General features: G+C 38.7%; 1 long non-coding RNA gene across 2 annotated transcripts in view; it reads left to right on the top strand.

Annotated features, from left to right (window-relative positions):
• Positions 1-22,687, top strand: part of LOC113122708 (uncharacterized) — a 93,875-nt gene that overhangs the window by 34,823 nt on the left and 36,365 nt on the right. For both annotated transcript variants that reach the window (XR_003294888.1, XR_003294887.1), the window contains exon 2: positions 998-1,175. This is a non-coding gene — a long non-coding RNA (uncharacterized LOC113122708). The remainder of the gene's footprint in view (positions 1-997; positions 1,176-22,687) is intronic.

Raw genomic sequence — 22,687 nt, 5'->3', positions numbered from 1 at the left:
GATGAGGTGACAAACTGTTGCTGAAAGTATAATCAAGACCTAAACAAGATGACAAAAATAATAACAATGGATGTATCGATACTGTATGTAAAATAGAGGATTGGACAATGGTATATGCATGCATGTACTTTATAGGATCCAGATTTTCATGCTACTGGTCATTTGTGGGTCTTTTCTGACAGGAAATAAATGTAAATTTCCTTTAAATAAAAGATTTGCTGCAGAAATCAGAAAAGAAAACCATTCAAAATCACACTACATTTAGATGCAGATGTTCTCTGCAGAGTCAGTGATAAGATGCATGTCTGAAATCACATGCGCACTGCATGCACCATATTTATTCCCCCCATTCTGGCAGACCAGTTCATCACTGATCAGAGCAGTGGAGTGTGTGTTCTCCTGCTCTACCTCAGCGTTAACCAGAGCTGACAGCTGCCCAGCCTGCTCTGCTCTGACATCAACCTCAGCAGATGTTTTAAGGCTGGGACCCTCATGTCACAGAGGTGTGGATGTCTTTAGGAAGTTGTGGTAATTAAATCCAGGGTAACAGGCTTTAGACTGGGAGCTGTTGCCTTGCTTGACCCACACTCACACTTTTACAGACCTAAACAGACCAACACATCAGCAAAGCCTCTAAGAGATTGACTGTCTCTTTCAGATCATTTTTCCGTAAACCATGATGTTATTTACTCTTCTTCTAGAAATATCACAATTTAATTTCTCCTCAGCACCATCTTTCCTGAAAATGTAAATTAACAGTGTTATGGCAGTGTGAAAAAACATCGGAAGATTGTGCAGAGGCTGAACAGCAATATAACGTGAAAATAATTAAATGATTAACAGCGGAATAAATTAATACTTTTTTTTATTGTTCATTCATTTCACATCATGTAACATTTAATCTTGTGTTTTTATGCACATGTATTCATTTTATTTATTTATTGCTGGTCTTATGCTACTCACCCAGTTTTGTTAATTTCCATCCTTTGTCTCTTAGATCAAGTCATGTCAAAGAAGAGACTGGGACTTCTGAAGGATGAAAGTCTGGATACAGATTTCTGGCACTGACAGCAAGAGGAGAAAGAACCACCGACAATCCACCACAAAGAACCTGAATGAATGAGAACGGCAGACAAGGGAGCCAAAAAGACACAGTGGCTTAAAAGGATGCAAAGGTATGTAAACTTTTGTTTGCAGGACAACATGGACTCTTGATAAATAAATGTAATAAATTAATTGAGAATGAAACAGACTATGGCAGCAAGTAAAAGGCAAGAAGTAGACAAAATTAGGGTGTACAAGTTTTTAAGTTTTTCGATTAAAAGGCCTTAACCGAGTCAGACAGTCTGATTTAAACAGGGAGGTTATTCCAGAGGAATGGGGACCAGTAGCACCTCTAGAGACAGGAACTTTGTATTCTGACAGCTGAGGGCATGGGACAGAAAAGAAGGTTTAAGGAAATTGTGAATTTGAGTTTTTCTTGTTATAAAAGAGATGATCAGCTTCACAAAGAAGTTAAAGCTACAGGCTCTGCCTTATCAAGAATATATAGACTACTCATGATGGCATCCTCATGAATTGATCATGTGTGATTAGTGTTACATAACGAGGATTAAAGATTCATGTGTCATATGACCAGCAATGTGACAGGATGGTGTTTTCTGCCCACTTGCTACCAGCCAACTACCAATCTGCTGTTTCCACAAATACACCAGAAATGATGGTTTGGCAATAAAATCAAATAGTGACAATTTAAATAAATATGTTTCACTTCACACATCCAATGAAACCACAAGCTGGGTTTTTGCTGGTCCCCAAAGTCTCATCATATTTGTCACAGCAAAATGAATAACATTAAAGTAACTGTGCCCAGACTTTTACTGTCTCCTATTCTAAGTCCATTCCCAGATGTGCTTCTTAGCTACATGTCTCTGGTGAAAGTTGTCAGTGGCTACAAGACTCATAATCAGGGGAAACTTGTACTATACATCTTCATCTACACAATTCGCTTTTGAATTGTGATAGAGTAGGGCCTCAGATGCTTTAAAGGAAAAATCCAGTATATTTCAGCCTTGCATATTTTCCATAAATATGGCCATTGTGGCTTTGTGGGTTGGGCTAACACTGCACTCATCACATTTTTTTATTTTAATTACAGACACATCAGACTGACTTTTTTCTGATTAACTGCTTCCTGTTGTGAAAGTTATTGTTGAAATAATGCAGTATGGTCCAATGAGCGCTTATAACCGGTGTATTCCCATTATTATTTTAAGATCTTTAACCATTATAAGGTTTTCATAACACTAAGTTTAAACTTACTTTCTCTTTTTGAATGTGATGCTTAGAGCTGCCAGTAACTGCATTCAACATTTAGGGGCCAACATTCAGTTCAGATTTTATTTTTCTGCTCATTTGAAGAATATTCACTCTCCTTTTACCTGTTCTGTTTCCACCAACACCTGATTATCTGGCTCTTTCTACCTTATATTTGTATGCCTTCACACTACGCTGTGAGCAGCTGAGTGGAGTTGGGTGATGATTGTCTGTGGGTTTGTCACTAACTCACTGTGAGTTACACTTTTGTTATATAGCACAGTCACTTCATCAGTTAATACAAAAATATTAACTGTAGCAGCTCAAAATACAGTTTGGGATTATGTTGCGTTTCTACATTCATCCATTAATGTGACTGTACCAGTGACAGAAAATGGTTTGTACAACAACCCACCAGCAAAGTGCGGTGTGTGTGCGTGTGTGTGCGTGTGCGTGTGTGTGTGTGTGTGCGTGCGTGTGTGCGTGTGTGTGTGTGTGTATAAAGTAATCCTCCTCCATTCCACTGGAGTCTTCCCCTCAGACAACATGCCTCCATCTCTCAGTGCAGCCATGTGTTCTTCCTTGTTTCATCCGAGCGGCACCATCACAGTAATCTGCTCTCAGCCAGAAAGTCCACCCACCAGTCTGTCTTTCCCTCTTTTTCATAGTCCTATGTCTACTCCCTTCTCTTCATCTGTCTGTGCCTGTAAGCATTTAATACATAATGACATACAGGAACATGTAATATCAATTCATATTAAATCAGTTTGACAAATAGTTTTGAACTCCTATTGCAGGCCGCTCCGCCAGTTTAGCATTGCACTCTTACCACATTATCATGCTCATGATGGACAGTTAAAAGAAAATCCAGATTGATGCAGCAACAGCAGAGATTTGGTCTTTTTTTTTTTTTTTTCTTTTCTTGTACTCCCTAATTTTCACCTATCGCAGATCATGTCGTTGTACTTCGTGTATGATGGCAATAAAGATTCTGATGTCGTGGGCAATAATGTGACACGTTGCTCAGAGATTTGCAGGGTGCAACTGTTAATAAATGAATGTGATATACAGTACATATCCCTCCTTGTCTGAATTTATCTGCTAATGAGCACTGTGATTAAATCAAAATGCATTTTACAAGAAAAAATAAAATTGTAAATTTGATCATATTCAAAGTGAATTTGAATATGAAAGGGAAGGGAAGGCTCAGCTCAAAGCAATGATTTAATCACAAACATTTTCTGACTTTTTAACTCCATTACAGTGTATTTTACATCACTTTTGTGAATGCGCAGTACTAGGGATGTGCCTGATCAAATTTTAGCCACTTTACATTTCAATCAATTGCCACAACAACATAGGGCTGTTCAGCTCTAATTTGTTCTGTGTCCATTTTGTATTGGAAAAATTGCCCAGGCACTCATGTCTAAAGCTTATGTTGTTGACTGGGTCGATAATGGCAGGTTTGCCTCTTCTGCTGATGGTATAATGACAGGTTTTTAGGTCAAAGTTAGATCCACTTTGGTCTGTGGCTACAGCAGAGTCACAGTGTGACTCCAGTGGATTTCTAACATACATTACTGTGTGGTATTTATAGATTTTTTTGAATGGCATAATCTCTGCCTGTCACAATGGATTTGCCCTGTGTGATGGAAGTGACAGACTGAGGGGGATTAATAATTACAAGAAAGGGAAAGTTTTGGCAGGGATTCCTTACCAGTACTTTCTATTGTGTGTGCTCTTTTTGTCTTCACAGTGCAGATTGTCTTAATGTATTCAGTGTGCACCACTTGCTCAAGCGTGCAATTACAACAATAACTGTGTTGTTTGGTTGTTTTTTCTAACTTACTTTTGTAATGTTTTACTTGCCTCCTAGAAATGATGTCTCTACGCAATTAATTAGCAACATGAGATGTGTTTTGAAGAAACAGAATGCCATGCAAAATATGTTGCTGAGCATACAATCTTTAATGAAAATGTATTTAATTTGTTCTCTGACAAAATATCATCTTTATGGAAATGTTTAGGTACTGGCAGTACTTGGTTAACGTTCAGAAAAAACCACGGTGTGTTTATTAACATTTAACTCAGTCTTTTCCTAACCCTAATTAAAAGGCTTCTGTTGCCTATACTGAACCTAAGACGACTCTCACGATTTAAACTGTGGTCTGCGTTGTCAGTGTCTTAGATTTTGTTCTCCCAGTATCCCGCCTAAGCACCTCCCTGCAACTCTGGAGCAGTACATCACTTCATTCACTTAAAATATTGTTGCTTCCGAACCTCCACACAGTTTTCATATTTTCCACCACCACAAGATTGTAAAAGTCAAAGTATGTCAAGTGAATTTTACATATATAGCCCAATTATCACATAAATACAAATATGACTCAGGATGCCTTGTCATTGACTTGATCTGGTTTTAAGGAAAGGTTGTAATATATACATATAATTTCTAGGAAACAGGGCTGCTTGAACTCTTTTTAGGAAGCAATTTCACCAAGTGCATGACTGTGTATTTATCTTCTTAACACATGTATGACTGCAAGCCTGAGCTTTACAGATGTATTTCTGACATATAGCACACAAGGGGTTAGAATTGGCATCTCTGTCTACAGCCTCAGCTGGATCAGGACAGATTCATTTCAATTCTCACATGTGCTGTAAATGCTTCACCAATGGCTTCAAACAGAGAGAAACTTTATAAACCAATAATCTTGCCCTTGTTGCTTCTATGAAAACAGCACTAACCTGCAAAAATGATTTTCTTCTGTTTCAAATTTGATGTGTCGAAAGATGCTACACATTTTTCTCTTTTTGGCTCTGTGTATGTGTATCTGTATATGTATGCATGTATAGTAATGATATAAGCAAGAAAACACCTGATGACGTATTAAGTATAATGGATTACAGTAGCTAAGAACCACCTGAAGGATGCCAAGTTCATTCTAAAGTGTTCAACTTAAACTTCATCTGCGGTAAACACTGAATGTGCTGCAGTCTCAGAAGAGATCCCTCAGATTGACGCTTAGTTTCTGAGGCACACGTACACTCACCATATTTAATTTATTTTACCTTAGCTCTTTGTGCGTTCACATTGCTTGGGTGTAGCTGTAGAGGCTGCACAGACTCCTGACAGCGTCTGCAGTGTTCAGACAACCAGAGACAAGTACTTAAGAACAAACTGTCCAGCACTCCATGCTTCAGTGAATAAAAATCTATAGACTCAATGCCTGAAGAGAAGCTATTTGTCAATAATAAGGGATGATAGAATCCACTCAGTACTTGGGGGTGGGTTGTGTTGTATTCTGCATTTAAAGATCCATAAATCAATAGTCTAAAAATATGACTCTTAAAATTGGATCATTTGCACTGTAGTTCAAGTTGAAGATTTTAATTGCATGGAGTAATGGAATAGTTTGTGATGCAAAAAAGCTTAAAGGTGTAAATTTATTTAATTCTAAACAAATCTGGACAGTCCCTGTAGAAGTGGACATTGTTTTCTAGTCTGATGTTATGTATTATATATCCTTTCTAATTGTCTTAAGAAGGATCCTAAAACTTCAGTCACAGTATTCTTATTAAAAGACTGGGCCAACAGCCTTTCTGTATTTAAACTCATATTGACTTTGATCAGTGTCATTATTTGGACCTAACTGCATTATTTAAGTGTTGTTGAAGTGTAAAATAAGAACTACAACTACGTGTCTCTATATAGCACTGATCAGCCAACAATAAACCTAAAATAGGTTTTAATGCTTAAGGCCAAGGCTCCATCATATCAATCAGTTCTTTTCTAGTTACAGTAATTACTATGGAGTTGCAAAAGGAGGATAAAAAAAGAGAAATAGTAAAAGCCCCAGCAGCCAGCTGTAGCACCATTCTGGTTGTCTGGGATTTTATTTTGTCTCATGTAGAAAACTGCATGTTTGATAAAAGAATCATGACATGTTGCTTCTAGGATCTTGGGCTCACAGCAGTCCATAAAACCTAGTATTTATTTAACCCAAGACAATCATTCTTGACCTCCAGGGACACATGGTTTTGGATTACAGTTAACAGTTATGGGGCTGTGAATGCAGATGCTGATTGTTGTTTGCCATTCAGTGGAGTGACTGGATACTCATCACATTCTCATCCAAGGTTGTCAAACACTGACAGATGCTGAAAAAATCCATTTGGTGTTTCAATAGAAAACAGTAAAGCCCAGTTAAAGCATTCAGTCTGCAGCACTACAGGTACATGACGAGGTTTGTTAACCATTTGGCTTCATGTTGAAAAACTACCTGGATTGGTCAGCCGATTTGACTTACTGTTATCAGTATTAGTATCAGTGTACATCAGTCCTCTATATATACAGTGGGTACAGAAAGTATTCAGGCCCCTTTAAATTTTTCACTCTTTGTGTCATTGCAGCCATTTGCCAAAATCAAAAAAGTTCATTTTATTTCTCATTAATGTACACTCAGCACCCCATCTTGACAGAAAAAAACAGAAATGTAGAAATTTTTGCAAATTTATTAAAAAAGAAAAACTGAAATATCACATGGTCATAAGTATTCAGACCCTGTGCTCAGTATTGAGTAGAAGCACCCTTTTGAGCTAGTACAGCCATGAGTCTTCTTGGGAATGATGCAACAAGTTTTTCACACCTGGATTTGGGGATCCTCTGCCATTCTTCCTTGCAGATCCTCTCCAGTTCTGTCAGGTTGGATGGTGAACGTTGGTGGACAGCCATTTTCAGGTCTCTCCAGAGATGCTCAATTGGGTTTAGGTCAGGGCTCTGGCTGGGCCAGTCAAGAACGGTCACAGAGTTGTTCCGAAGCCACTGCTTTGTTATTTTAGCAGTGTGCTTAGGGTCATTGTCCTGTTGAAAGGTGAACCTTCGGCCCAGTCTGAGGTCCTGAGCACTCTGGAAGAGGTTTTCTTCCAGGATATCTCTGTACTTGGCCACATTCATCTTTCCTTCAATTGCAACCAGTCGTCCTGTCCCTGCAGCTGAAAAACACCCCCACAACATGATGCTCCCACCACCATGTTTCACTGTAGGGATTGTATTGGGCAGGTGATGAGCAGTGCCTGGTTTTCTCCACACATACTGCTTAGAATTAACGCCAAAAAGTTCAATCTTGGTCTCATCAGACCAGAGAATCTTATTTCTCATAGTCTGGGAGTCCTTCATGTGTTTTTTGGCAAACTCCGTGCAGGCTTTCATATGTCTTGCACTGAGGAGAGGCTTCCGTCGGGCCACTCTGCCATAAAGCCCCGACTGATGGAGGGCTGCAGTGATAGTTGACTTTGTGGAACTTTCTCCCATCTCCCTACTGCATCTCTGGAGCTCAGCCACAGTGATCTTTGGGTTCTTCTTTACCTCTCTCACCAAGACTCTTCTCCCACGATTGCTCAGTTTGGCTGGACGGCCAGGTCTAGGAAGAGTTCTGGTCGTAACCTTGGCCAGATCTGTGCCTTGCCACAATTCTGTCTCTGTGCTCCTTGGGCAGTTCCTTCGACCTCATGATTCTCATTTGCTCTGACATGCACTGTGAGCTGTAAGGTCTTATATAGACAGGTGTGTGCCTTTCCTAATCAAGTCCAAACAGTTTAATTAAACACAGCTGGACTCCAATGAAGGAGCAGAACCATCTCAAGGAGGATCAGAAGAAATGGACAGCATGTGAGTTAAATATGAGTGTCACTGCAAAGGGTCTGAATACTTATGACCATGTGATATTTCAGTTTTTCTTTTTTAATAAATTTGCAAAAATTTCTACATTTCTGGCTTTTTCTGTCAAGATGGGGTGCTGAGTGTACATTAATGAGAAATAAAATGAACTTTTTTGATTTTGGCAAGTGGCTGCAATGACACAAAGAGTGAAAAACTTAAAGGGGTCTGAATACTTTTCGTACCCACTGTACATATATATGGGTCAGTACAAATTTACTATAAATACTGGAGGCAATGAGAGCCAGTGGTGATTAGCATTAGCAACTGACATAAATGTATGTGCTTACGTTTTTTCTTTGTTTTGTTTTAGTGGCTAAACCTAACCCAATAATTCCCAAACCTACTGAACCTTCCAGTAGGTTCCAGTAGCTGAGTAGGGACCTACTGAGCCCTAATTATAGTCGGATAAGAAGCCCAAACGGGCCATTGAATTGTATGACAACATTCCAACCAGGTGGTTTGGTTTAGCCTCTAGGTTAGAGTTTTGGATGAACTACCACTCTTAGCATGGCTTGTTACAACACATCAATTAAAAAGCATGTAATCAGATTCCTCTTCAGGTGTGATGGTCCAATGACCAAGCCATCCAGCCCAACCTAATGTGAACTTTCTACCTTTATGTATTTCACCAAAAATCCCCAAGCTCTAGTGGCTGTTCGGAGCATTAAATACTGGATTCACACTGCTTTTAGTTGAAAACCTTCTATATCCAGAACTATTCTTCCATGTCTGTATAAGATGCAAAAGGTCCTTCAAAAGTGTTTACATTTAATGCACTCATAATGAGAACAGACCAGGCTCTTTCCACACCAGCAACATGTCCTTTGTAGTGTCCCCAAATCCTATAACTTGTTCCATGCTTAATTTGATGTTCTGGATCTCAAAAGTTAACTCTCACAATGTCAACACAGATGGACAGAGTATGGGAGCATTTAATATATTTAAAAATATATTAATACGGTATCAAAGGTAATGTGATAACTTTCTAAAATAGCCTCATTTTTCTGCTGTCATAAACAGGGATTGAGTGCATGTGTGACTAGTTTTGGAGCTGAAACAGAGTTGCCTTGGAGGGTCAGTGTTTCCAGACATCAGTATTTCCAGTCATCTGACCTAAATGTGTTCCATGCTCTCCTCTGACAGTGACCTGGATATCTCCATACTGTAACCCAGTGTTTTGATTTTGCTCATTCTTTTTTTTTAATGCAGTCATTCTGTGCTGTCGGTGTTTATAGTGAAACTAGATCAAATATGACCTATGGGTCATTAGCCTGGCCGGCCAGACTAACTCTTTTTCTATTCTATACAAAGAATTAGTCTGGAATCTCTTCAGTTGAGGTCTATTTCCAGGGGGTGGGACAATTGACGCAGAATAAACCAATCAGAGAAACAAAGGATATGACGTGTGAAGTAGAGTATAGATGTTGTAAGAACATGAGAATACGCAGTGTAATCACCAGTTTTGTGCATATTTTTGATTAAATCTGGTTGGACGACTGGCGCATAAAGCCCACCCCATTGTAGACAAACGGCTGCGTTTGGTCCGACTCATTTGAGGCCGAAGGAAAAATACCCCCTATGGCAGACCCACGTTCTTTCACTAAGAGTGGGTCATATCAATGGATATATAATGGATAACTTACAGCCGTGAATTCAACGAGTTATTTTCATTAAACACATTTCCAGTTCAGCTACTTACATGAAATTAAGAAACAGGAAACAACACAGGAAAAAAGTACGAAACACGCAGTAAGAAAAAGCAGTGACCCAGGTAATTCCATCAATTAGTGCTTTTAGAAGCAGCTGGGATAGTGCAAATGGATATTAGTCATTCCACTATTTTAAAAGGAGTTAGCCATCTGTGAATGCATCATTTGTTACCAAGCTGTCATGCAAGTAATATCTCATGATGGGTAGAGGCAAGGAGCTCTCCCAAGGTTGTTGTGAGTGCAGGAATCGCACAGGTCATCCACTGATTTCTCAACTCCTAAAGGTTCCCATACGCAGCAATGTGGGAATTATCAGCAACAGCATGAAGCATCAGTCTACAATCAACTGGCCATGCACAGGAGCCTCGCAAGCTTTCTGAGCAGACACTGAGAGAATTGGTCAGCTGGCAGGTCTGAGAAACAGGGTAGAATTTAATCTCATAGTTTAAAATCTGAAAATCTGGGTCACTGTTTAGTCCTCTAAGTAAAATATTCAGTGATGTTCTGGTGTTAGCATTATCATTAGCTGATTTGCTCCATTTGTGTCAATTGACAGAAAAAGATTAAGACAGAAAATGTTTGTTGCCATAAATGGTCATATAAAATACAAATACAGTTTGAAATAAAAATGAAAAAGCATGATCTGCAATAGACATTACAGAATGAAAGAAACTTTTATAATAATTATCTGAAATATATATGTATACATTATGACAGAATGTTTGTGTAAGATTGATTCATTTGATTTTAATTTAGCAACACTTGTGAAAGCCAAAGGTCTCTTCTGTATCAGTAATGATGGCCATCCTCCTCTTAATTCTCCCACCCTTCCCTCCTCTCTGTGGGATATTGTGTGTGTGTGTGTGTGTGCGCGCGCGCGCGCGTGTGCGTGTGCGCGCACGCGCGTGTGCGTGTATTGCACCAACACTGGGGGCACACCGGGTCAGTTGTCCCAGACCCTGGATCATGGGAGGAATCACTTTTACATACAATCTGAAATAATATGCAAAAAATAAATATTAGTGAAAACATCATCTAGCAGCCTACTAATTGTGAGTCATAAAAGCTTGTTATTTGTATGTTTCTAATTTTTCTTGGGTGAAAACAATTTCACTTTCCCTCCCTATAATGGAAATACGTGATTTGTGCGTCATGCTACTGTAAGGGCATTAGTTAACATCCAGTCTGTACTGCTGCACCACCAGGAAACTTTAGGAATAGCCCATTGCCTCAAAACGGAAAAGTCAGAGCAGATGCAAGTGACTAATTAAACAAGGGACAAAATGACCCCGTTAGTATAAATCAGTATCTAATGTTAGCTTAAACATTTGGCTAACACAGTTTCTAACAGACTAGCTACCATCGAGCTTTGTGTCCAGCTATTAACGATTCCTCTGACAGAAAGAGCTGAGTCTGCATTTGCTAAAAGGAAAGTTTGGTGCTTGACGTTTTGAGTTCAGCACAAAATATTCTGCACAAAAAGTAGCTGCAGACACTGGAACTAATGAAATTATTTGGACGTTTTTCTGGTGCAGTGATGAAAAGGTTAGTACGGTGAGTTTCATTCATTTGAACGATTCATTTGCCCAACAATAATAGTGTGTGCGAAGTATATGGCCTATCTGATTTATGCATTTAAATTTGAAAGATTGACGAAAAATAAATGTGAATTCATAACAGTAAAGAATATGATGTTTCATGATGTGTGTTATACTTAAGTGTACAGGTCTATGTTTGGTCCCAATTTTTTTTGCTTAATGTCACGTAAAGTCTGTTCTCTCCTACTTACCTTCTAATTATTTCTAACTTATCAGTCACTTATCAATTTTTGCAGTGGGGCTACAATTTTAAGGTTAGTGTGTGGAAGGTGAGAGCTCTATTGCCTTGTGCAAATACATGTGCCATGTTTGCGTTATGGCTCAGGTCACCTGCAGAGTCTGGGGAGAAGGGTGGCCTTGGAGATTCTCTTATCCTGGGCATTCAGGAAGATGCACAGTGGGTGTGTGTGTGTGTGTGTGTGTGTGTGTTCATTTATGTTTTTCTTGCATGGTTGAATTTGCATTTGTAGCTGAGTGTTGATGCACTTCATCCTTCTGCATTTTCAATGGGAAGGTTCCACTTTCCCACTGGCCAGCAGCTGAGGCTCACATGTCCTCAGGGGTCAAAGGTCATGTAGGCCTATAGTGTGGTATTATGGCAGATTAGAGAGGTCAAGAGACATCACTAGCAGGAATAGAGTATGCTGACGTGACAAAAGCCTTGCTGATATAAATAGAAAAGCACATTATAAAAGAGAAAAGGCTTGAAACAAAGAGTGTAGGACAAGAATGAAGGAATCCAGAGACACATCCTTTCACTGTCTTCACCGCCAATCACATCTTGGCTTCTTTGCACATCTGTTTCCCTTAGTATCTTCTCAACAGCTGAAATATGTTGTATAATTTCTAATCAAAACCAAAACAAAAAAAATGTTTTACACACTTGACCAAGACTTCCAACTCGACTTGGGCTTCAACACCAGCCACTCATGCATGGGTGCCATAAATGCGGTCAAAGTTAGGACAGTTTCAAGGGCCTAGGACTAACAGGGGACCATGAAACATACATAAAATGTTATACCAGGGGCCCAGAATTATTATCCTCTCATGGGGCCAAATACATCTAGCAGGACCTCAGGACTGATCATTTCACATTAGTGCTATGGTTTCACACACCTGTATAGAAAGGATAAAGTAAAAGTAAGATAAGGAAAGACTTTACACCAATTATGGACAAATTAACAAACCTATATCAAGTTTATTCAAAGACTTGCGTCAGTGTTTCACCAGTCAACTCTCCTTTAGAAGCTGTGTCTTGTATTGCTGTGTTTTCAGTGGCATAGAAACCATCTGGAACAAACTAACATGAATAACATGAATGCATTGTAGCATCACATTAACACTAATGTTAAGGTTGTTTTCAGTCAGTGTTTGCTTTCTGTTGGCTGCTTGGTAGGAATAAATGCAGGATTAATATAGGCTGTCAAACAATCCTCATATCCCTCTACATCATAATCTTCCCCTAGAGTGAATACAGCTTCTGGAAATCAGATGCTCTGCACAGGAAACTGCAAGTGAGTGGGAATGACAGTGACTGAGAGGCTGTTTTTGAAAACAGCCAGAGTTTGGGCGTGAGAGTGAGTGTGTTGTACAATATTACAGACTGATATGAACTTGGCTTTGCCACTAAACAACAATGCCTTGTAGACTAAATCAAAGTTGGCAGCCTCATAATGCTTAGATAATTGTAAAGGGTAAGTCATTGTTATAATCAATGTTTATCATATTGGCGCTAAGTTACCTGTGCAGACTGACCAACAATGAATTGATCATTGTTGGAAAAACACTCTGCATGTATCAGTAACTGAACTGCACCTGCATCTTATTCTGCTGCACCCCAAAGCTCCACTGTCCAGAAATTATTAAAACCTCATGCAAAAGTCAAAGCACAAACATTAAAGAAAGATCCTGCTCGTGTGTTTGTTACTACAGTAGCCAGTTATTTTTGGAAATAACTATATTTAGTTTTAATGAAAATGTATTTTTGAGAGGTTTTTTTTAAAAAATAATTTACATCTTCAGCACATACACATATGCATGGGTTTGAGACAGGAAAATAAAGTGATTAACACACTGTTGCTCTGGGTGATGGTTGTGGGCTTTGTTGAGAAAAAAAACTAGGGAGATGTGATGTCTTACTTTTTAAAATTGAAAACTAGATAAAGTAGACAAATGTTGATAAACCATGACAATATGCAGTAACTAAAATGTCACCAAACTAATAAGAATAATATAAACATTTTTATACCATTTTAGTAAATACTCACAAACTTCTAGGAACAAATACTCACAAACCTCTAGTAACAACTACTCACAAACCTCTAGTAACAACTACTCATGTAAACTTGTATATAACCAAAGTATTAATTATACAATAAAGAATTAAGAAAACTGCATCATATCAGATGTTATACATAAAGGCTAAGTGGATTTAAGTTTGGTTCAGTACTTTTGCGAGTGCTTACATACCCAGTGTGACCCTTAATACTGGATGTTTTTCTCCTGGCCTTGTACAAATATAAACACTGATTGTGATTGCAGCTGCTGAGGATGAGGGTTTCTAGCTTCATGAGTAATTGCAGATTATTTCACCAGATTCAACATGATGTACAGTACACTACAGCTGGAATACTAATCAAGTTAACAGAAGCTTATGTTGGACTCGGATTTGCTTTCCATAGCTCATTATATGTACTTGGGGGCGATAGTTGCATATTTGTTTCAGATTTATTGTGTTATTGGACAGGTGTGTAGTGGTTCAAGTGCCAGCTGAACTCAAATCCAAAACTTCCAATTTGAGTGCAGCCAAATCTGCAAAGATGCTTTTTGTTTCTGCTCTCCTGGATGAGGACCATTTGTGACTATTAAGCATAAATAAGTAGTGTTTTATTTGTTATTTGTATATTTATTGGACTTTTATTTATAACAATGTTGATTCCCATGGCTCCAGACACCTGTGGTACCTGTACTTTTTTTTGTCCCTGCTGTTTGTTTGTTATGGTGATTAGAATGTAAAAAAAACTGAAAAATAATAATTGCTTTTTGGTGGTGAAGTCTCCAGCACAGACGAGGTTCTCCTGGAAGACTATGCAACTGTTAACCAGACTAAGTACTAACAACAGAAGATACATCAACACTGACTATAAGGCAGTGGAAAACAGATTTATAAATGAACATTTATAAACACATGATCGATTCATACAGTTGTTGGCTATAATTATATAATCAAGTGGGGAAATAAGGCAGCCTTTGGGTTCTGTCTGCTCCCACACTGTCTGCCTTTCCTGTCAGCAGGGAGACAATAACAGCAGCAAAAGCTTTTTATCTGCACCTGAAAATCTGCTCTACGCCTACACTCTGCGCAGATGCTTTTAAAAATGTCCATGTGTCTTTATGTACCACTGTGTGTTTGTATTTTCAGTGACTGCATGCGTGGGAGTCAGCAACCAAGAGTGAGGCTTCTTTTTCCCGCTGCATAATGAAGTTGTCCTTCAGAGGAAAAACAGAAAAGGTTGCCTCCACCTCTGACACATTTACCTAGATTTAGGCCTTGCATAATCACACCCATTACCAAACTGAGATATCTTGAATAGAGAAGTAGGAGACATCAAATATTGTCTTCAGTCCAAAACAGCGATCAATATGAGTGGAATCAAGGCTTGTCCAATAACAGCCGCTGAACATTGCTGACATTTTCCCTCTGCCCTGAGAACTCATCTCAACCTTTCTCTGAATTGAGTCTGAGGACAGTCAAGTGAGATAAGTTATTCTACATTCAGCCGACTGGTGAGTGCACAGAATCCTAATGGCCACGTCTGAGGTTAGTGTCCTGCACACCAGCTGGAAGTTATAGTGCAGCTTATGGCTCTTTGTGGCCATCTCTCTGAGAAAATAATGTGTCTCTATCAACTACAACCCACAGACCAGGAGCACTTCCTCAATGTACTGCAGATATGCACTTAGATTAACTTAGGAACACTCCACTTTATATGCTTTTCAAGTCTAATATGACTGAATTTGCGTCATTTTAGACTTTTCAAAGTAGGACATTTTATAAAAACCTTTTTTGCCAGCTAGCTTTTAATGTCAGTGTCTGTCGGTCCACCACTTTGTGTTCTAGGTTAAAATACTGTGTCTCAGCAATTACTGAATGGCTTGTCATGGAATTTTCCACAAACATCTCTGATCCCACAAAGATAAGCCCCAGTGGTTTTCCCCTATGGGGAATGTAGGGTCAAAATTAGATTTGCAAAACTAATAAGCCTTTACTTTGTGTTTGGTGCTAATAACCTAATGTTAGCATTCACTGTGAGCATCATACCATGCTAGAATGAGCAATGAGATTGTGGTACAGTCTTTCAAGGCCACTAGGTTGTAAACTCATAGTGTTGTTAGAATGACAAATTTAATCTATCACATTCTGCTCCCATGAAGAGGGTTGGCCATTTTAAAAGTTACTTGATGGCATCATCACATGAGTGACTTTATGTCCTGGACTAATTTCAGATTGTCTTCCCTGTACCTGCAGACCTGTTAATTGGTTGCTTATGACAAGTATTCTCCTGCAGTACATACTAATCCTTACAGGAGATTTCTTATAGAAAATTGTATTACATATTGTTATATTTATGTTAATAAACTGAAACCCTAGAGTGTGTGTGTGTGTGTGTATTAAATAGCAGTACATACACATACATTACATATATTTTTCACTACTAATGTATGCAATCATTTATATCATTATCATTTCACTTTGGAAAAAGATGGACTAAATATTAGACTCAGTTTTGCATGAAAAGCAGTGTAGATATAAAAAAAGAGTAGAATGACTAATCAGTAAAATGTTCAGTCTAAATGATCAACTTATCTGATGGACAGACATTAAAGAAAATACAGAGCTATGGCAGTTAAACCTGAGTCACTTTCCCACGCAAATACAACAATATTTATGTTCAGTAACATCAATACATACATATATAAATATTTTTATATATATATATACATATTTGAAAGAGAAATTATCAATGGGGAGAATTCTTCCTCTAACTGTACGCTGGGGGGGAGAGGGGTTGCATGTTCCTCCTCCAGCAATGCATTTGGTTCTACAGCTTGCGTAAAGCTTGCTGCTCTCATCTGTTGTTAGTGTGTGGGTATGTGTGAAGTCTGAAAATGCCTTTGGCTCTATGTAATAGTGAGCCAATGCACTCTTCATCCCTGCTGATTATAATTGCACGTTTTACAGAAATTCTGTGTTCTGTGAAAGCCAATAGTCAGGTCTACTTTAAAAAATGTAAGTCCATAATAGTTGATGTTATTTGATTTATAGCACTGTTAACTGACCTTTTCTCTACATGGCCAAACCTACTATGAATGAAGAAATTTATTATTACTGAACAATTTAATATTCAGTGGGAACCTTTTTTTTTAAATATAAAGCCAGAAAAATCTGTTTATGTCCAAAGTGAGCTTAGGATTGGAGACAGTTGTGGTTATGGTAAACAAAGTGTGGTTACGGTTAAAGTTAAACAACAGTAAACAAAAATGTGTGCTAGAGTGTTTAAAGATCCTTGGATTTGCTATAAAGAGATGGTCTTTTTGTTTTTGTGGGAGACTTCCCTCTAACCAGTCTATTCCCAGTAAACAGTGTTATTGATTGTGTCCACCTTGCCACCAGACAGGCTGCAATGCAGCTGGGCACCTATCTCTGTAAAAAAGACAGTTTGCTGCCCTACTTCTTCCAAAATAGGTCAGATCAAATCACCATAGGCCATAATCTGCATCTCCAAGCACTAATTATAAAATCTCTCTTCTCACTTTTAAGCTATTTGAATGCAGGACTGCTCCGCTGCAGCTTGTATGGGCTGAAGCTAAATGCTTAATATATATACCAATTAAAGTGTACCCCTGTGTCTAATTTAGGGGAAATTGTTGGAGCACGTGGGTGTTCCTGAACAAAATGCTTCAGTATTTCTTTGGTAACTCTGGGAAGGCTGTAAAGGAAAATGAGGCTGCAGACAGAGAGCTTCATTACACAGCTGGCCAGAAAAATGATATTATGATGTTTTTTTAATAATATCTAGTAATATAGTCTTACCATCACCATCCATGACATGCATATATGGTATACGTGAACTATAGAAAGTAACAAAACCTTTACCATTGAACATTAAAAATACTGTTGTTGAATGTGATCTGGGTGTTTACAGAATTGTCTGTTAATGTTAATGTTCTGTGTAGATACAGGTTTGAGTTTGAGGTTTGACACTGAAATAGGCCTCATCACCAGTACATACAGATTGGCTTATGTCACTGGGAAACTGCTGGCCTGAAAGTTTGTTCTTCAAATTATTGATACGCCACTGTCATTTTGAAATACTGACATGCCTCCTGTGACTATGCTAAAGGATAAAAAGCATTTTCTTAACTTTGTGTCAAAAAAATGCCCATTTCCTTTCAGCTCCGTTCCACCCCCAAATCCCCAAATTTACTTACAGCTCACGGTTGAAGTTTGTGAACTGTGAACTGTGATGGTTTCCACAGTGAGCAGGGAGGAAATGTGGGGATTTAGTGGTGATACTGAACTCTTTAACAAAATCAGGGACTGCCTCACGGAGGGTAAGCATCTACACAGAACTATCCCAGATCGGCTCATATCAAAGAGAATCTAAATACGGCACCAGGCTTAATTGGTTAGAGCAGTGGAGTAAATCAATAGATGGATGGATATATACATCTATCCATCTATGTCCCTGTTAAATATTTGATAGTGTTGAGGCAGGCCAGTAGAGCCCTAAGAAACACAAAGCTGGCTGGCTTCCAGGTCAGCCGAGTGAGGCTGGATGAGAGAGAAAAACTGAAAAAGAGAGGGAGGGGAAGTGAAATAGATTAGAGGGGTATAGTAGTCAGGCAGATGGGTGGTAGAACTAGATGAATAACCAAGGACAGAGTCAAACCAAACAGAGCCTTCTTCAGATGGGATTCAGAGGAAAGAACAAGAGCAAACAGAAAGATACAATAATTCCATGAATGTCCAGACTGAGACAACATCCAAATGACGTCAGTGGTGCTCTGTTGGTGGATATTTTTAGTTGTGATTAGTTTATCTTTAAAACTGCACTTTGTCAAGGCAATTTTAACTTTGTCCATTAGTCATTAGCAGAACAAACTGGTGTCACTTGAAAAATAAGATCATTTCGAGTTGTAATTTTTGTTTTTTCCAAGAATGAACAGGGCTTAGTTTAGGATGTAAAGCATTTGGGGGCATTTAGATAGTTAATAACTGAAAAATCATGTAGAGCAAGCATGTCAACAATGTCTCTGTTTGGATGGAAACCAATGACACAGAACATGTAGTTTAATTACAAGTGCTCAGAAAGTGATATCCTGTATATTGACAGTCCTACGTGAGGTAACTTCATCCATCATAGTCAATTAATCTTGACTTGATGATGTTTTGTCAAATTACTGTACATAAAGCTCCACCTTTGAGTTAACATGGACAAGAAGTCCACAGTAAATGAAATAATAATAAAACAGCTTAAGTCACATGATCACTGAGCAAAATGTGTGTGATAATTGGATCCACCCAAAAAATGAAGAGGCCCTTGATTTGAGGATGTTTTACCACAATGTAAATATAACTTGAAATGTAAGAGTTTTAGGGCCCACTCTTGGTTGCTGATGAAGCCCTCCTCCTTGAAAAGGAGATGCTGAAACCAGACACAGTATCTTAGTTGGTTTGGGTCTGCACATGGGAGTTATTGAAAAGAGTATCAATACTTAAACAGTCCTCAGACATTAAGAACACATCGAAAGCATGTTGTAAGGTCTCAGTCGAACAATATCTGCTATCTCAAGGTGACTGTCAAAAAGTTTTGAGTGCATAGAGGAGACTCAAACCTGCAGAATAAGGGTCACTGGGTGTGATTACATACATCTAAATTATATTTTTACAGCCTAAGTTTGGAAGGCTGCTGCAAAGTATGACTTTCCATTTGTTGCTGTCTCTGGAGAGTAGCCCACATGACTTTCCTTGCTCGCTAACACTGCGTACTGGGTTCACATTACAGTGTATGTAGTATGAGATAACAAGAACATTTATTAATAACAAGTATACATGCAAAGTCCCATTATAACAGACAGCATGATAATACCCGGCTTAAATGGAGTCAAGATGACTGATTACAAAAATATCACGCATGTTTTATGAGGATTTTCATGTTTAAGTTGCTTTGCAAGTGTGAGGTTGTGAGCACTGGGCCTTCCAAGTCATATTTGTTCATCACTGACAATTTCAGAAAGTGGGCAGGTGTTTCAGGAATGATGGTCCTGAAAAATCTTAACCATGTAAGACAGTTGAGGGGTATTATTTGGTTTAACCCAAAATCTGCATGACACATTATTTTTTTTAATGCATTTATCATCTGAATGATTTAAACAATAACATTTAATATAATATTTAAGAATATCCCAAATAGCAGCACAGTTTCATGATAAATGATAAGATAATATAAATAAGATAGTTCTGAAAATGTGCAGCTTGTAAAAGGCTGTAAAAAAAAAAAAAGTCTGGGAAATGTCTTTTGAGTGAAGGTGTTCCTCATCTCCTCTTCCACTACAAAGTTTTGGAACAGATGGTTGGATGGGTCTGCAGGGTCCCTGGCAATCCTTCCTGCCCTTTTCCTGAGCCTGATGTCCTGTAGTGCTTAAATGGAGAGCAGCTGACACACTGGAGCTTGTCCTTTATTTGATTCCATGCCCCTTGCAATAAACATACACTTGTTCTATCACTTTGCTCATTCGACATACAGGGTGACCCTTTGCTTTTCTACTTTTTTATTATCTTTTCCTTTATAATAATATAAAGGTTCTAAAACTCAGTTTTAGCTTATGTTTTGCCTTAATTTACGAATCGCTACAACAGAATTGAACATGATGGTGTGAGTGTGTATTCAGATGTCCAAATTTTCATTGGAGCAGCAGTGTGTTTGCTGGTGGCTGGTTTGTGTTTGGCTCTGCGTTATCTGTGAGCTCTGGGGAAAAGAAGGCAACAGAGCAGGCAAGCTGCTCCCTCTACCAGGCAGATGGCGCTGGAGCTAGGAGAAAGAAGAAGGGGAGGCGAGGGATATGGAGAGGATTTAGAAAATAAAGAGAGGGAGAGGTGATGGGGCAGAAGGTCACATTGAATATTAATTTGGTTAAGTGAGCTGCAGAATATGCACCATCTGAGGCAAGCAAGGTAGGCCATTGTAATGAGTTTTGTTTGTCACTGCATGGACCTGTCTGGTTGGAATTGGACTAGACTGGACAGACTGAGCCATGCTGCACTGGAATCAGACAGCATTGGACTAACAACGCTGGACTTACCTTGGGGTGAAATAGATCGACCTTGTTCCCCAATGGCTGTTACTCCCATTATAAGTCAACAGGCCAAACATGCCTTCAGGGAGGAAGGGGTTTTGTTGCTGCAACCTTAGTTGGTCTGGTATAACCTAACCTTAAAATGGCTCATGTGCCATGTTTGCAAACCTTTCCTAGATATTTTTGTGTAACTGACATTGCTGAGCCACTGCGCTGATGTCATAATATTTCTCTGCTTGTGCAACTGTTCCACCACGTCACAGTGTCACAGACGAACATCTCTTTTTATCACAAGACCAGAGACGCACCGAGCTGACATTTAAGAACATTCGGTGACAAAGGCCAACTGTTGTGTTGCCAAACTTTGCCTGTGTCTGTGCTAAAAAAATGACACTTTAACACGCCGCAGACTGAACCCAACTAGAAGACATACAAAGTGATAAATAAAGCATTGATCACTGACCATTTTCACCCCATTCTTGCTCACCACAGATGGTTTACAGCTGCTTCTAATAAATACAATGTCTGATGAGAAGCTGGAAATGGGACTGATGTTGGTAGCACTCTGTCTTTTAGTTGTGGAGGCAAATAAGAAGACCCTGAACCCTAAACAACACTGGTCCTCTAAGATGAAGAGCCAGAGTAGTCTCTCTCACTGACTGAATCCACTGCTAATTCAACATGCTGAATCGGCTGAAATGGCAGACAGGAGGCCAACTGGTGCCAGCAGTGCAGGACACACCACAAAAACTAGGGCAACAGATGCACACGACTGTTGGCTTGCCATGTCATGTTGTAGTCAATCCACATAAAAATGATTTCTTTAAGGCAATTGGTGCAAGATAATCATTCTTTTTGTGCAAAGTCAATTTTCATTGTAAAACTTTATCAAGGTATTTTTCCAGTCATTTCACTTCTTTCTACCATGTAGTTTTAGTAGCATTTTTTAACTTCAGAAATCCAATTATAGTTCCAATCCAGTCCAGTTGCATGAGGTGAACAAATTCACAAACTGTTGTCATGATATAGCATCAAAGGAAGCGATTGCCTGCATGTAGCTGTCATAAATCAGCATTTTTCCCCACAGGTGTGTCGCTGCCTCTTGGTTTTGGGTCTGTAGGAAGGGAAACGCAGTTTGTCTGTGTCTGTTTACTGGAAATGGCTTGTTAACTTGCTTTTTGGACAGGTTAGCATATGATGCATGTGACTGAATCTGGAAAAAAAAATATAAATAAAATCACTTTTGTTATACACATAAAGAGTTTTAAGTTTATGTCCATATTTGCTGTAACAATTGTGGATAAAGATACAAATTTAACCTTTTTGATTTTCCCTTTTGTATCTTCACAGATAGTTTTATGTTTGGATCTAATGAAGCCAAAATAAAAAATGTTGATCACACAAAACACAAATCCTATAGACTGAGGATGAAAGGAAGGTGGATGAGACAAAACAGGGAAAACGGCATTGAATGTGAGCTGATAAAGGTGGGAAGGTGGAGAAGATCTGTGTGGGAGACAGGGGACTGGAGGGAATTATAGATCTCTTTGCCAACGTGAGCAGCATAGGAACCATCAAGGCTGCTGCTTGAATTCATTTTACAGATGAGGATAACAAGGAGGATTCAACTGTATCCATAAAAACAATATTCACTGCTGTAATAAAGCAACTTGTCTTTGATACCAGCACGAGAGGCATAAGACTAATCAGAAGCACTGACTCCTTTAATGAACCTGCAACATGTATATATCACATGTTGTATTTGTTGGTATTACAGTATAGTTGAAATCATTAAGCTGATATTAGCAGGATTATATCTAATATTAAGTCCACCTCTGCTACATGTACATATCTCCACAACTATTACATAAATTATTATATTTTTCCTTATAATAAAATTAATCCTAATGACTTTGGGTAAACGTTCCCCTGATATCCCACCTGTGGATAGACAAATATTTTACATCACTATCAATCTTGTG

This window comes from Mastacembelus armatus, chromosome 3 (assembly GCF_900324485.2).
Source record: "Mastacembelus armatus chromosome 3, fMasArm1.2, whole genome shotgun sequence".
NCBI lineage: Eukaryota > Metazoa > Chordata > Actinopteri > Synbranchiformes > Mastacembelidae > Mastacembelus > Mastacembelus armatus.
This window is presented reverse-complemented; position numbering and strand designations above follow the sequence as displayed.